At 38.6% G+C, this 15,183-nt stretch overlaps 1 protein-coding gene across 5 annotated transcripts in view; it reads left to right on the plus strand.

Moving 5' to 3' along the window:
* The window catches only part of PRKCD (protein kinase C delta), a 135,498-nt gene that overhangs the window by 43,713 nt on the left and 76,602 nt on the right, over positions 1 to 15,183 (plus strand). Inside the window, exon 1 of one of the 5 annotated variants that reach the window (XM_030570369.1) lies at positions 12,221 to 12,239. The exons of the other annotated variants lie outside the window; for them this stretch is intronic. The gene's annotated coding sequence lies outside the window, so the exon portion shown is untranslated. Of the gene's footprint in view, positions 1 to 12,220; positions 12,240 to 15,183 lie in introns of those variants that run through there. 5 annotated transcript variants of the gene reach the window in all.

The following is a 15,183-nucleotide window of genomic DNA, read 5'->3' on the forward strand; positions in this document are numbered from 1 at the left end:
GTTCTTTCTCCTTAACAAAATACTAAAAATCAACAGTTCTCCAAAGAAAGAAACAGAGATCAACATCCAATTTTAAATATTTACACTGAAATGCTCTCATGTTGTGTTTGTGTAAGTCTGGTGTCAACACATCTGTATTGTAGACTTAGGTTTTTTGTGGGGAATAGGAGGCTTAATCAATCCCCTGAGAAATATGTTCCAATGAAAACATATAAAATAAAAATCTGGAATTGTGTACTGGATCCTGAATATCCGGATATTCAGTCTAAAATATTGACCGAGGGTGGAGTTAAAGGGGAGGGATAGACTTTTCTAAATATACCTGTATCGAAAACTCTACGATACGTTCAGCCTTTGATTCATGAAGAGCCAAGGAGCTCCTTTGTTCATCTATAACTGTTCCTTCCTTAGTTCTTTGGCTTTTAATTGTCTTTCTTAATGGTAAAGGGTGTTAAATGTTATTTTTAAGCTACACCTCTACCTTGATATTACGCTGTCCTTGGGGGCCAAAAAAATGTTACCGTGTTATAAGTGAAAACCATGTTATATTGAACTTGCTTTGATCCACCAGAGTGCACAGCCCCGCCCCCTCGGAGCAATGCTTTCCCGCGTTATATCCAAATTTGTTTTATATCGGGTGGTGTTATATCGAGGTAGTGGTGTACTTAAAAATAGAGCAAATGCATCTTGCGGCATTCTCAAATCCTAGAGCTATAGTGTGCTGAGAAATAACGTGATTGTAACAAGGGGCATTCTGCCTTGTGCCTAACTGTGGACAGAGGCTGATGAAAGTGCACAGCTGGCAAGGGACAATTAGTGATGGAAGCATGTAGGGGTTACTCAAAGGAAGTAAATGAGCAGTTTCTTATTACCTCATTTATTACAATGAGGAACAGAACAGAGGAATGTACTGTTGACCTACTTATTTGTGTTTACTCAGATGTTTTAAATAACTGAATTACGAGGATGAGGTTAAAGGGATCAGCTCCCTGCAGTATCTTGACTTTTAATTAATCCAGGCACCAAAACAACTGGAGCCTGGAACAGCTCATAACTGGTGGAATACATGTTTGTTTCCAAAGAATAGTATTTTCATGACCTGGGGAAAAGGGTTATGTGCCTCATTTATAGGGGACAGTGAACTGCAGATATCATTGAATTCTGTATTGAAAAAGAGCGGAAAGGATCTGAATACTGCCCCCAAATCTATACTTATATAGATGCTGGAAAAGGGCAAATATAGTGCCCATCTATGAAAAGAGAAATAAAAACAACCCAGGAAACTACAGACCAGTTAGTTTAACTTCTGTGCCAGGGAAGATAATGGAGCAAGTAATTAAAGAAATCATCCACAAACACTTGGAAGGTGGTAAGGTGATAGGGAATAGCCAGCATGGATTTGTAAAAAACAAATCGTATCAAACCAATCTGATAGCTTTCTTTGATAGGATAACGAGCCTTGTGGATAAGGGAGAAGCGGTGGATGTGGTATACCTAGACTTTAGTAAGGCATTTGATACGGTCTCGCATGATATCCTTATCGATAAACTAGGCAAATACAATTTAGATGAGGCTACTATAAGGTGGGTGCATAACTGGCTGGATAACCGTACTCAGAGAGTAGTTATTAATGGCTCCCAATCCTGGTGGAAAGGTATAACAAGTGGGGTTCTGCAGGGGTCTGTTTTGGGACCGGCTCTGTTCAATATCTTCATCAACGACTTAGATGTTGGCATAGAAAGTACGCTTATTAAGTTTGCAGATGATACCAAACTGGGAGGGATTGCAACTGCTTTGGAGGACAGGGTCAAAATTCAAAATGATCTGGACAAATTGGAGAAATGGTCTGAGGTAAACCAGATGAAGTTCAATAAAGACAAATGCAAAGTGCTCCACTTAGGAAGGAACAATCAGTTTCACACATACAGAATGGGAAGAGACTGTCTAGGAAGGAGTATGGCAGAAAGAGATCTAGGGGTCATAGTGGACCACAAGCTAAATATGAGTCAACAGTGTGATACTGTTGCAAAAAAAGCAAATGGGATTCTGGGATGCATTAACAGGTGTGTTGTAAACAAGACACGAGAAGTCATTCTTCCACTCTACTCTGCGCTGGTTAGGCCTCAGCTGGAGTATTGTGTCCAGTTCTGGGCATCGCATTTCAAGAAAGATGTGGAGAAATTGGAGAGGGTCCAAAGAAGAGCAACAAGAATGATTAAAGGTCTTGAGAACATGACCTATGAAGGAAGGCTGAAAGAATTGGGTATCTTTAGTTTGGAAAAGAGAAGACAGAGGGGGGACATGATAGCAGTTTTCAGGTATCTAAAAGGGTGTCATCAGGAGGAGGGAGAAAACTTGTTCACCTTAGCCTCTAATGATAGAACAAGAAGCAATGGGCTTAAACTGCAGCAAGGGAGGTTTAGGTTGGACATTAGGAAAAAGTTCCTAACTGTCAGGGTAATTAAACACTGGAATAAATTGCCTAGGGAGGTTGTGGAATCTCCATCTCTGGAGATATTTAAGAGTAGGTTAGATAAATGTCTATCAAGGATGGTCTAGACAGTATTTGGTTCTACCATGAGGGCAGGGGACTGGACTCGGTGACCTCTCGAGGTCCCTTCCAGTCCTAGAGTCTATGAATCTATGCTAGGTTGGCAAGTCTATTAATTATCTTCCTGAAGATATGAGGACTGATAGCAAGAGCTGGATGTGAAGAATATGATAGTTTTGCTGTAGTAGGCAGAAGTTCTATGCATATGCGTGCTTCCCACCCTCCCTATGTTTGAACACAGTGCACTTTTCTGCTTCATACTTGAGGAGCCAAAATGTTTAAATAAACAGAAATCGTACTCTTCAGTGCATGTAATCCTTTACAGCTGACAATCCTTTTTTGTGGTTTTGGTGCGTGTGCCTTTTTTATTAGCAATTTTGTAATGAAAAAGCTGCTTTTTATACTTTCAGGATCTCATTGGTTTGAACCTTTTTTTGAGAGAGAGATGACCAAAGAATGCTCATGTACATAAAGGAGTAACAGCTGGTAGAATTTTAGTCCCAACACTGAGCGTGGAATGGTAGGAGCATTGAAATCCACAGATGATGTTCTTTTTCTTCTCCCCTTATTCTTAAACTGTTACAAAGTAAAATGGCCACATTATAAAATCAAAGAAACAAAACGTTTGTGCTGATACCTTATGTGCCAGGTTACATGTCTGGGTGTTCTTTTGTTTATTTGTTTTTCTCCTATCTGACTTATGGATCTGTGAGGTATGTGTTCTTACAGTGGGAACACTGTTTCAGAAACTGAACTGTAGAGAGCTGAATCCTGACAGGAGGTGCTGGTGCAGTGGAGGCAGGCTGGGAATGGGTTCTATCACACAGGAATGAACCTCAGAGTTGGGATAGGTAGCAGCCCAACTATGACTGTTCTGATGCTGAGCACAGACCAATATCCTAAACTGCTGTTTTAATTGATGGCTACACTTATTGATACCTGTCCCATTTGTGGCCATGGGGTTGAGTAAACCAGACCTGAAATTGCAGGGTATTAAAAAATAATATTGATTTGTAAAATGTAGACAATATTTTAAATGTCATTTGGGAAATTGTTTTCAGGTCATTTATGGGCCAAATCTCAATTCATTAAAAACAAGTCCCACTCTGAATTGTTAAAATACAGAGTTACATTTAGATCCTCCTAAACTAGACATTTTAAACTTTCCATGTTGCTGTTTATACTCAAGTGAGATTGGCTTGCACTATCTTCAATAAAATAATGAGAAAACTGTGTGCTGCGGGCAGCTCCCCCCCCTTTTTTTTTAAATATCTGGAATTTTGCTTGAAGTTATTAAGCAGAATTTCATTCTGTGTCTGCTTCAAACATGGTGGTAGTAACAGTGGTGGAAAATGGCCATAGTTCTGCATTGCTTCTGTCTACAGTTATCTACCTGTGCTTTCAGAAACAAAAAGACTGCACTAGGCCCAACAATGTGGAAAACTTCTTTTTCCTCAAAACAAAACAAATACCTTATTGAAGAACTCTTGTGTTCCACTGTGGCAAAGCAATTGAGAAAAATAACTTTGTTGGCAAATTAAATTTTCATTCATACCTTCTGAAGTACAGTCATGCAATTTACAAGGTACTTTTCTACCTTCTGCCTATAATATCGCATACATACCCAGCCTACTCAGAGATTCAGTTGTTACTCTTGCTCAAAAGTTCAGTACTTTCAGGACTAAAATCCAGATATGTCTTACTTGCCATATATTTGCATTCAGACAATTTAGGAATAGCTAAATTTGATTATTAGACTAATCACATGTCATCAGGTGGTCATTCAAATTGGACTCAATATTTAAAAAACAACTTGGAAGGTTTTATTGCTTGCTTCTGTGTGTGTATTTAGACAAGGGCTTTTGACCCTCAGCATTTGTGAGGTATTTCACACTATTGATGGGGGGAAATGAATGATTTGAACAGGCAGTCATAATTATGGATGGTTCTTATAACACCTTGGATCTTCAAAACAGACATGGCAATCTGCGGGCATTTCTAATGGTTCTGGTTGGACTGAAAATAGGATGGCAAGAATATCTTTGGAGCAAGGACTGTCTCTTGGTATATATTTATATTTTCATGCAGTGGTGGTTGTTTCAGCTTGTCAGTTCCTAAAATGTTGTTTCTATAATAATAAAAATATCTGCTCAAGGATACAGTGGGTTTGCATATTTAATAGCTCTTATTTTTGTATCTCCAATTCTGAAAAGCTGCTTATTACTTTGTTCTTTATAACAGCTATTCCATGTGGCATTTTATCAAAACTATTATTGGAAACCTTCATATTTCTGATTGTAAGTTCAGGATTCCTTTATACATGCAAATGAATCAAATAAATAATTGCAGCAAACAAATAGTTGCCAATAGGAGGCAGTCATATCCTTCGTATTGTACTTTGTATTGGCATCCTTGTCTGACCTCTTCATGTGATTCTTTTGTAGTTTCAAATTTAATGTATAACAGAAACTTTTATTTAAACATTATAGCCAGAGTTCCTGTGAGCAATTAAGATCAAGTCCAAAGTAAACATTGGGTGTTCAGATAATGTAAGTGTATGTGAGACTCACCTGTAAATATTGTATCCTGGAAAATCTCATGCTGTGGGCATTAATATAGACTTGAATTCATTGTGATAGTCTGTTTTCATTGAAAAACACATGCACGATGTTGACTTCTAATGGACTAGACAGCATAAGGCAGAATCAGAAGAGAAAATGACCTTCCCTCACCCTGAATCTGTCATTGGATCAGATCCATGCCCCATTAAAGTTAATGGGAGTTTTGCTATTGACTTCAAAACGACAAAGAGTAGGTCCACTGGAAAGCATTGATCCTCTGGTCGAGGGACTAGTAATGGATTATGGAGTTTATTTCTATGTTGCCAGTTGAAATACAGCCCAGTTTGGCAATGACAATCATTCTCCTTTGCATGCCATTGTCTTTACCTTTCATATTAATCCCATTATCATAGCCTTGGCCATGTAAGTTTTCAACAGATAATGACATTGTTTCAAGCTGTTGTAGAATAGTTTGTCATATATGCTCCAATCGTTGTCTTCAGTGGTACGTGTGACAGGTTGGATTGTAGAAAACCCCTTGGGAACTGCCAACTGATGTGCTGGGACAACCTCTGAGCCTGTTTTCCCTGCCAGTTTAGGATTTCAGAACCCTGCCTGGTTTGAACCAGACACGCTAGCTTGCTGCAAACCCAGACCCAAGTCTGAACCACGTCCCCTAACAGTTGCAGGCTTAATTGAAAATAGCTTAAGAAATGGTCCTGTCTCCAACACTCAGGTACCCATCTCCCAATGGGATCCAAACCTCAAGTAAATCTGTTTTACCCAGTATAAAGCTTATACAGGATAAACTCACAAATTGTTCACCCTCTAATGCTGATAGAGAGAGATGTACAGCTGTTTGCTCTCCCCCTCCCCCCCCCAGGTATTAATACTACTCTGGGTTAATTAATAAGTAAAAAAATGATTTTATTAAATACAAAAAATAGGATTTAAGTGGTTCCAAGTAATAAGATAGAACAAAGTGAAGTACCAAACAAAATAAAATAAAACACGCAAGTCTAAACCTAATACAGTGAGAAAACTGAATACAGATGAAATCTCACCCTCAGATGTTTCAATAAGCTTCTATCACAGATTAGATGCCTTCCCAGTCTGGGCACAATCCTTTCCCCTGGTACAGCCCTTGTTCTAGATCAGGCGGTAGCTAGGGGATTTCTCATGATTGCCGCCCCTTATGTTCTGTTCCACCCACTTATATATCTTTTGCATAAGGCAGGAATCCTTTGTTCCTCTTTGGGTCCCACCCCTCCTTCTAAATGGAAAAGCACCAGGTTAAAGATGGATTCCAGTTCAGGTGACATGATCACATGTCACTGTAAGACTTCATTACCCGCTTGCCAGCACACATGTATACAGGAAGACTTGCAAGTAAAACAGAGCCATCTACAGTCAGTTGTCCTGTTTAATGGGAGCCATCGAGATTCCAAACTACCATTAATGGTCCACACTTTGCATAATTACAATAGGCCCTCAGAGTTATATTTCATATTTCTAGTTTCAGATACAAGAATGATACATGCATACAAATAGGATGACCACACTCAGTAGCTTATAAGCTTTGTAATGATACCTTTCAAGAGACCTTTTGCATGAAGCATATTCCAGTTACATTATATTCACTCTCATTAACATATTTCCATAAAATCATATAGAGTGCAGTGTCACAATATGAAACCTAAAAAATGATCCTTTGAGTACTTCAACATTATCTTAATCTGCAGACTTTTCCTTATCCACAAAACGAATGATCATTGTCATTTGTTCATCATGACTCACATCTGCTGTACAGTCCAGTATTGAAAAGCATTTTGCAGAATGGGCAGTTTCTGCAATTTTCTTTTTAATTGCATTTGCTAGGATTTGAATCAGTTCATTCTGCATATTTTTTCCTAAGTAATGAACCTGTGTTTCATGATCAGTTATTTTACACAGATGCTCCTTCATGACTGGATCAAACAAAGCTAGATATTCAACAATTTTTTTAAAAGCTTCCATTACCTGGAGTGTATAATTTTTCATTTCTACCACGGCCGCAGAATCCTAAATTTTGCCCACCAAGAACTCTCACGAAAGCAATCAGAAGCTCTAATATTTGTTGCCAATATTCTTCTTTTTCCTTGATCATATGTAAATTTTCTTCATCAATAGTTTTTCCTTTTTTTTCAATCGGAATTCAGGTTCTTTCCAATTTTGAAAACATTCCAAATGTTCTGTACTACTTTCTTGTGGAGAGGATAGAAGAGATGTTTTTCCAGTCCTTTGAGCCATTTTCAGTAAGTGATGTACCAATTGCTTGATTTCTAAACAACTTGTTAGCAAAAGCAAAACACAGAGTCCTTCGACACTGAATATTGTAATCAGTTTTGATTAATTTCTTCCCCATTAATAAGTTTCCTTTTGTAATGCTGAACAGAGAATTTTCTTTAATTTCCATCCTTAGGGAAGGGAAATTCATGAACTTGTTCAGGTTCATGTTCCACAAGAATTTGGTACACACTGTCATCACATCTGGGCCATGAAGCTAGGCCTTCATACTGTAACTCGTTTGTAACTTCCTCATTCTTTCTTCCTTCTACTTCATTTACTTCCATTTCTGCATGTCTCTCTGAAGGTGAATAAATTTTCTCCACTTCCATATCAGTCTGATGCTGTGAGCTGGCTTCATCTCAAAGTAAGTTTCCATCATCTTGAGTTTCCAAACTGCTTTTTTGTGGATGTGAGCTTCCATCTTTATTTGGATTAAAGAGAAGATATTTCAGGAAGGATCACTGCTGTTTTGCTGCTTGGTCCTTTTCCTTCTCAGCCTTTCATTTACAATACTCAACTCCTGAGGGTTATCTTTTTCCTCTTTCTACCATGGGGCATTTGAATATTGTTATGTACTGTGCTCCGGACTGCAAGCATTATAGTGTTAAGGAAAGTTGACACACCCACCACGTTGGCAATTTAAACCACATTGCAGCCATCTCAACATGTTTTTTCACTGCTTAAAGGTTCCATGATTAGTAACATAAACTCACTTATCTATTAAAAGTTACAGTGTTTACATGGAAACAAAATGACCTTTTTTGACATTATAACCCAACACTGGTTGTTTGGAAAGTAATCCCCTTCCTCACGGTTACCCACTTGGAGTGTGACATCATTACTTTCGTAGTCTGTTAAGCATTAACACTGTTACTTTTTCTTTTATGGACCTTATTTATTACATGTGAACCAGTTATAACAAAAAGTTCATAATTATACAGCCCAATGATAACGCTCAGGTTTAATAATGCTTAAAGATACTCACATTTTGGATTTATAATGCTGAAAGACGTTATTCTTTATTCTTTGGCACCAAGAAACATAATTTTCTACAGTATTCACTTGATTCTTTAATACTACCTGTGATGTGTATTAAAATGACCATTTGACATGTATCAACTCGCAATATCTCTTCTCTACATGAATTTCCAGCTATGCAACCTTGATGTATATTCGAGTTAGGTGTCACTAGCACAGCAGCTCTTGCTGCTGGTGGATATGTTTTATTGTAACTGAGTTATTGCTTATCAAAAATTGCAGAGTGGGACATCTTGACCTTGCACCACAAATTGAAAAAAATTCGCTAAAATATTTATTTTTGCAGTAAATAAAAGATTGACAATAATAAATTATCAGAAATGTAGAGAAATGAATTATAATTCCTATTCCCTCCATATGCACATGGGAATTGAAATAATGACATCTTCATTATTTTATTTGTATGTTTTCATCTTTTTCATTTTTTTAATTTGTATTTGTTTAAATTTGAATATTTTTCTTGAATTTGGAGACCCATTTAACTTGGCACCCTAGGCGACCGCCTAGTTCGCCTATATAGATGGGCTGCCCAGACTGTCAGGCTTCAAATGGAGTCCCAGGCAGTGGCTGCAATGCAACTTTTGAGGGTGTCTAGTAATGATTCTGGGATTGGGAGGGTATGAAAGATCTTTTTAGGGAAGAGGAGGAAGAAAGAAAAGATTTTAATCTGTTATGGTATTACAAGAGGCATTTTATGTGGTACAACAGATGTTTCCAGATCTCTTGGAATATCAGAATCCTTCTCCGTAATTAACATAATAAAATAAATCTGTTTTGTCAGGCAAACAGATGTTGTAGCTGATCTCTTGGAGCATTATGTTGCATGCAGTGAATATAGGGGTATAAAAACAGAAGCACATGTGAAATTTCTGTATGTACTAAAAACCCTACACAGGTAGTTACTCTGTATGTACCATTAACTCAACTATTTAAGGATTTTAATATTAATAGGATCCATTGTTTATGTCTACTGATAATAATGAGTCTTCCTGATTTTATTCTCCACAGCGAAAGTAGAGTTTAAGGGCTGGTTCCAAGCTATGTTGCATACCTACAATAATTCCCATTGATGTAAGAGGAAGCTATCTATTCTCAGTACCTCTGAAAATCAGATTGTAGAAGATGAAAGTAGCGAAGTCTAAGTCTGCATAAATCTTATTAACTTTACTGCAGTTTCTTTAAATCACATGAGTCAGACTAACAATTTTTTTACACTTGCAGTGACAAATTCATTCTTTCAGCCTGCAGTGATTTTTTTCTGCTGAGTAATAAACTCATAAAAGTCAGAGGCTCTGATGGAAAAGCTGACTGACACAATGAGGTACAGTATTCCTGAGTGTAGCTGGGAAAAACAAGCTTAAAAAAATAAGTTGAAAAAGGAGAAGGGTAGAGAGAACTCTAATGAGTAAAATAAATGTCTGTATCTAAGGAACTACTTCATGGCAGCTAAGTTTTAGGAAATTGCACAGCTTCCCTGTAGCGCTTTTATATATATATATATATATATATATATATATATATATATATATATATATATATATATATATATATATATATATATATATATATATATATATATATATATATATATATATATATATATATATATAGGGGAGCAAAATACTTTTGTATAAATTGAATCGTAGTTTTTAAAAACATAATAATTTGTAACAAAAATACATTGGAAAACTTCAATGAATATTTTTAAATGAAAAGTCATTCAGATAGTTTTGCAAAAGCCCTCAAAGTCCACAAAGGTCACCCACATCACTATTCTTTTATGTGCAGACACATTGGTGGCCTTATACTTCACCATAAATGGAGAAATTAAACACTAAAACTTGCTGTAGCAAACTACAAGTGAGGGATATGGGGTGGAAATGCAGTTTCCCATCATTAGTCATCTTGGGACTACTCAAGGAACTACTCAAACCATTTTAATGCATTCCCCGGAATTCCTGCCATCTCTCTCTGGCAAAACAGCAGTGTGTCATGGTCAGCAGTGTCTGGAAGGATGAGAATGGTTGCCTGTCCTCTATCCATTGAAAGATGATCATCATCAATGCCACTACAGCATTTTTCAGTTCCATGTCATGGCCTGAATCCAGATTGTGCTAGGTTGTTGGGTTGAGTTAGATGAGCTTGTAGTTGGCCTCCTGCTAGCTTCTCTCTGAGGTTGCTTGGGAATGGGTGGTTTGACACTGGGTAGTAATTGGCTACAACTGAAGTATCCAGATCAAGTTTCTTCAGTGTTGGTCAGGCTATTGCATGTTTGAAGGAAGAATTCCTTCTCTGAATGAAGCTTTGGCTGTTTTGGTCAGGACTGGCACCAATTGTTCATGAGTCTCTTTAACAAGCCAGGAAGGGCCTGGGTCAGGGCCTGGGTCACAAGTCTTGGGTCAGGATTCCTATAGGGTATCCAGAATGTCTTGGTGAATGAATGTACTGAACTCTGGGAATGCAGGTGGGCTGTTGGCTGGCAGGTGCAGGAGGAGTTGCTTGCAGTGAAGATGATAATTCTTCACAGTGCTTGGTGCTGAGCTCCAATGCAGGTTGTATAAGAATTCAGGATTGCTCCCTGGGGGTGGAATTTAGCAGCCTCTTTGGAGGGACCAGTAATACAGCCTCAGTACAGGCTTTGGGGAATTTGTTTCATCCTGTCTAAATCAGCCTTTGTTTTCCACCATTGGCACTTGTTTCTGCCCCTCTCTCTTCATCTAGCACAAGGTGTCAGAAAATCTGGGAGATCTGGGTGGGCAGTGGGGGGAAGGTGCCATTTGGGGGTCAATGTATCAGTGGTTGAGGCTTGTGTATAATGATAATGATTTAACATGTCCTTGACTCCTTGCCTTGTGGGAGAGGTGCTGTTTTCCTTTAGCGGGTTTTGGAATTTGTTGGAGTCTAGGTCTATGGTGTACCATAGGGGGGATGAGGTGGTTTAACCCAGCCAGGTCACAGTGATGGAGGCTGAGGCTGTGGAGAAGAGAAACTGCATGGCACTTACTGAAAGTTTACCTGCTACCTGTCTTTCACCACATACAGCCATCCTAGGACCACCTTGGTGTCCCAGAGCTTGGATGAGATCAGCTCATGGATGGGAAGAGCTGGTTGAAGCTAAATCAGAGTAAGAGAGGTTATGCTAGTGGGCATTTTGTAGAGTTTTCAGGCAAAGTGTAGTTTCTTTTTTGTTGAATGTATGCACCTTTAATTGGTCAATTGACTCAATAAGAGTGCTTCTGGATTCCTCACTGATGCTATGATCTCACATTACAGCATCCACAAGTAACATTTTCTACCATTCGGGTTGGTAGAAAACCAACTCTGTCCCATCTTGGCCTATGATGTTCTGGCTACATTTACTCAAGCCTTCATCATCTTTCAGCTGGACTACAATATACCTGGGAATGAAACCTTCAGCACCTAGAAAACTCCAACCATTACAGAATGCTGCAATGCTATCATCTTGCCAATATTGGCTACTGTGAGCACATCAGTCCTGTCCTCTGCTCCCTACACTGGCTTCTCACAGAATATCAAATCAGGTTCCAGGTCTTGGTCCTTATCTTCAATGCACTCTATGGTATAGTCCCAGGGTATCTAAAAGATACCCTAAAGCTCTGGGATGAAGACTGTGGTTGACAGCTTTGCACTAAGAGTAAAACTCCTTTGTTCAGGAGACAGCTTTCTCAGGGCTGGCTGACTACTTTGGAAAGAACTCCCCCAGGAACTAATGACCATTACAAACCTCACCATCTTCCACTGTAAGTACACGGTGCATATTTTGATGTTGCCTTCTCTAACAAATTTATAACTCTGTGTGTGTGTGTGTGTGTGTGTGTGTGTGTGTGTGTGTGTGTGTGTGTGTGTGTGTGTGTGTGTGTGTGTGTGTGTGTGTAATTTGTTACTATTCAAAACAAAACCTTCCACTGGGGAGAAGATGAGAGAACAAAGACATGGGAGATGTTATTCACATTGTTTAATATGCTGCTGGAAGATGCTTACTTACTATAGTGACGAATGCCTATAAGAGAAAAGAAGTATTTTGGGAGGAAGGGAGGCATGCAAAAGATCCAGGTTCATTTCTGCGGCAGGTGGGTTGGGATGGTGGTTCAGGCTGCTCTCTGAACCTATCCCCAGAAGGATTTTAAAAAGCCAGTCTTGTGAAGAGGGACATTTTAAATTAGAGCAATTATCTTATTTTAATTATCGTTAATCTTTTTAATGTCTTAAAAAATGTTGCTAGACAGTTATTGCCTCATAGCTTTCAGATATTTTACATGCAGTGTAACCCTTTTACACCCTTTTAGTATGTGCAGTACATCCATGTTGCAAAATGCAGAAACTTGGTTGCCTCTCTGTGGGATGCTAAGAAATCAGAAACATGAGGCGGCAGAAGCTTTTATTAAACATTGTGTCTGTGTCAGTGACTGAACAATGTGTCCACTACTTGGACCCATTGGTTTTCTAACCCCCATGGGTCTTGTTTTCTGGCCTGTTGTAGAGTTATCATTGTTTCTTCTGGATGATTAACTCACAGCTTTGGTGTTACTTTGATGCAGAGGAGATGCAACTATGTCTGTGTTTTTGGATCACGATAGAGGTGGATTGCTTTTGCTGTTTTATAGCCAGAAAGATTTACCTACACAGTAACAAAGGAACTTTAACAAGTCTGTAGTGCTGACTTGAGTGCTGCTGTTTATGAGCTCCAGATAATATGTTAAAATACTTTGGGGAATGGGAGAAGAAGCAACGTATGACTGTATGGATTGATTTGTTTTCCAGTTTAATTCCATAAAAACTTCCAACTTCTTAAACTAACCTGAAGCTGTTGGAGAGTTTTCAGAATGCCTGCCAGAGCAGTGCAGAATCCGTAGACTTTAGCTGTAGAATTTTGCTTTTGCTTACCACAGAGCACGTGAGTTGTTGCTTAGGGCACTCTTTTTGCAGTGAAATGTGGTACTGACCACTGTCTAAGAATGACTCTGTAGTCTGATGCAGCATGGCACTTTCTGTGCAATTTTCTCTAGAGCAATGTTATGAAAGATTTTTCCCCTTTCTTTATTTCAGATAAGCTTTTTTTATTTTTATTTCTTTTATTTCAGAAAAGCTTTATTTCATTGAGCTTTTAACTATTGGAGATATAGAACTTGCAATTTCCATTGGTCTCTTTAAGAGCACACATCTCAGTTTTCCCACCATTAGGCTTGAAGGAAGACGAGGGCTTAAGGGAAAGCCAGTTGGCTGTCATATTTCATAGCGGCAATAAGCTTCTCATGAGTTGTATATGAATTCCCCTTTCTTATTTTATATGTAGACTTTTTGCAGCATCTTTTGACTTCTTGTCAAATGAGGTAATTAAAAGCTTGAATCAGCATTCAGGTGCTCATGATTCTTCTAGTGTGAAGTTGGGGAAGGTGGGGAGGATCTTATTTCACAGAAAACACTGGGAGAGAACTGTCTATATTGACTAGATATGCATATGTTGGGCTTTGTTTTGTTTTGTTTTTTGAATGTGACTGAACTTTAAATGATTGGGTATTCTGCAGGGATTTTGAGACATTTCTGTTTGTTAGAATGAGTCTCTGTGGCTATTTCTACAGCAAGATAGTTAATGCACATTAGTTGTTTCACTGTAAAATCCTAATGGAGACAAGCCTCTGTAGCTTTTACCATGATGTAGCTAGATGAGGTCAGCTGTGGGGGGACAGGGTATGTGTATGTGTGAAGGGAATAGTGTTGTCCTTGACTACCTACATTGTAGATAAACTACAGACCCTTGTTCTCACTTGGATTTCACAGCAAGATAGCTAATACATATTTGTTACGTGGCAGCAAACACACACCCTTTTTGGCACTGAAGACATAGCCTGTATGTGTAAAAGAAAACAGAGTTGCTTTTGGTTGTGAGAGTAAGTTTACTTCCCAGAGTAATTCATTTTTATTGGTAATAAAAGAGCTGAGGTAGCCTCTGTTCTTTCCAGCAGCCTTGAACTGACTTTGCTCATACCAGCACAATCCATGTACAGCGGATCTTGTTGTCCCCAAGTCTTTGTTTTTGGTAAGCTGATTACCTGTAGGTAAGTGTTTGAGTTCATAGTGAAGTTGACTGTCATGGGGAAAAAAAAGAAAATACTCCTTTCCAGGAGACAACTACATCTGGGGCTTGAAAGGTCAGTTTTGCACTTGGCTATCAGGAAGAGAGAAGATCACTGGTTCACTTAGAAAACACGTACTTAATTTAATGCTCTAAAAATTAATGTGATGGGGTTTATATTCACTCTAGGGACCAGACACAGCTTGAGCAGGCACAGTATAAACTTTCATCCAGTCTCATCAGTGCATCTCAATCTCAGTTTAGAGCTCCCTGCTAGTCCCAGTCCTGGGTTTGTTTGAATAGTGGTTTTCCAGCTGTGCTGAATTATGTGGGGACTTAATGAGCTCATTAACTGTCTGAGAGGAACTAGGATCTAAACCATTCAACTCATTTTCACCTATGACCTAATCAAGACTTGAATCTCTCTCTCCAGAGGTGAAAGTCTACAGCATCTGGTTCCCAGTTATCCATGCATACTGCCTGTTACTCACTACAGTAACTCCTCACTTAAAGTCATCCTGGTTAACTTTGTTTCCTTGTTACATTGCTGATCAATTAGGGAACATGCTGGTTTAAAGTTGTGCAATGCTCCCTTCTAACATTTGGCAGCT

This window comes from Gopherus evgoodei, chromosome 7 (genome assembly GCF_007399415.2).
Source record: "Gopherus evgoodei ecotype Sinaloan lineage chromosome 7, rGopEvg1_v1.p, whole genome shotgun sequence".
In the NCBI taxonomy this organism is placed as follows: domain Eukaryota; kingdom Metazoa; phylum Chordata; order Testudines; family Testudinidae; genus Gopherus; species Gopherus evgoodei.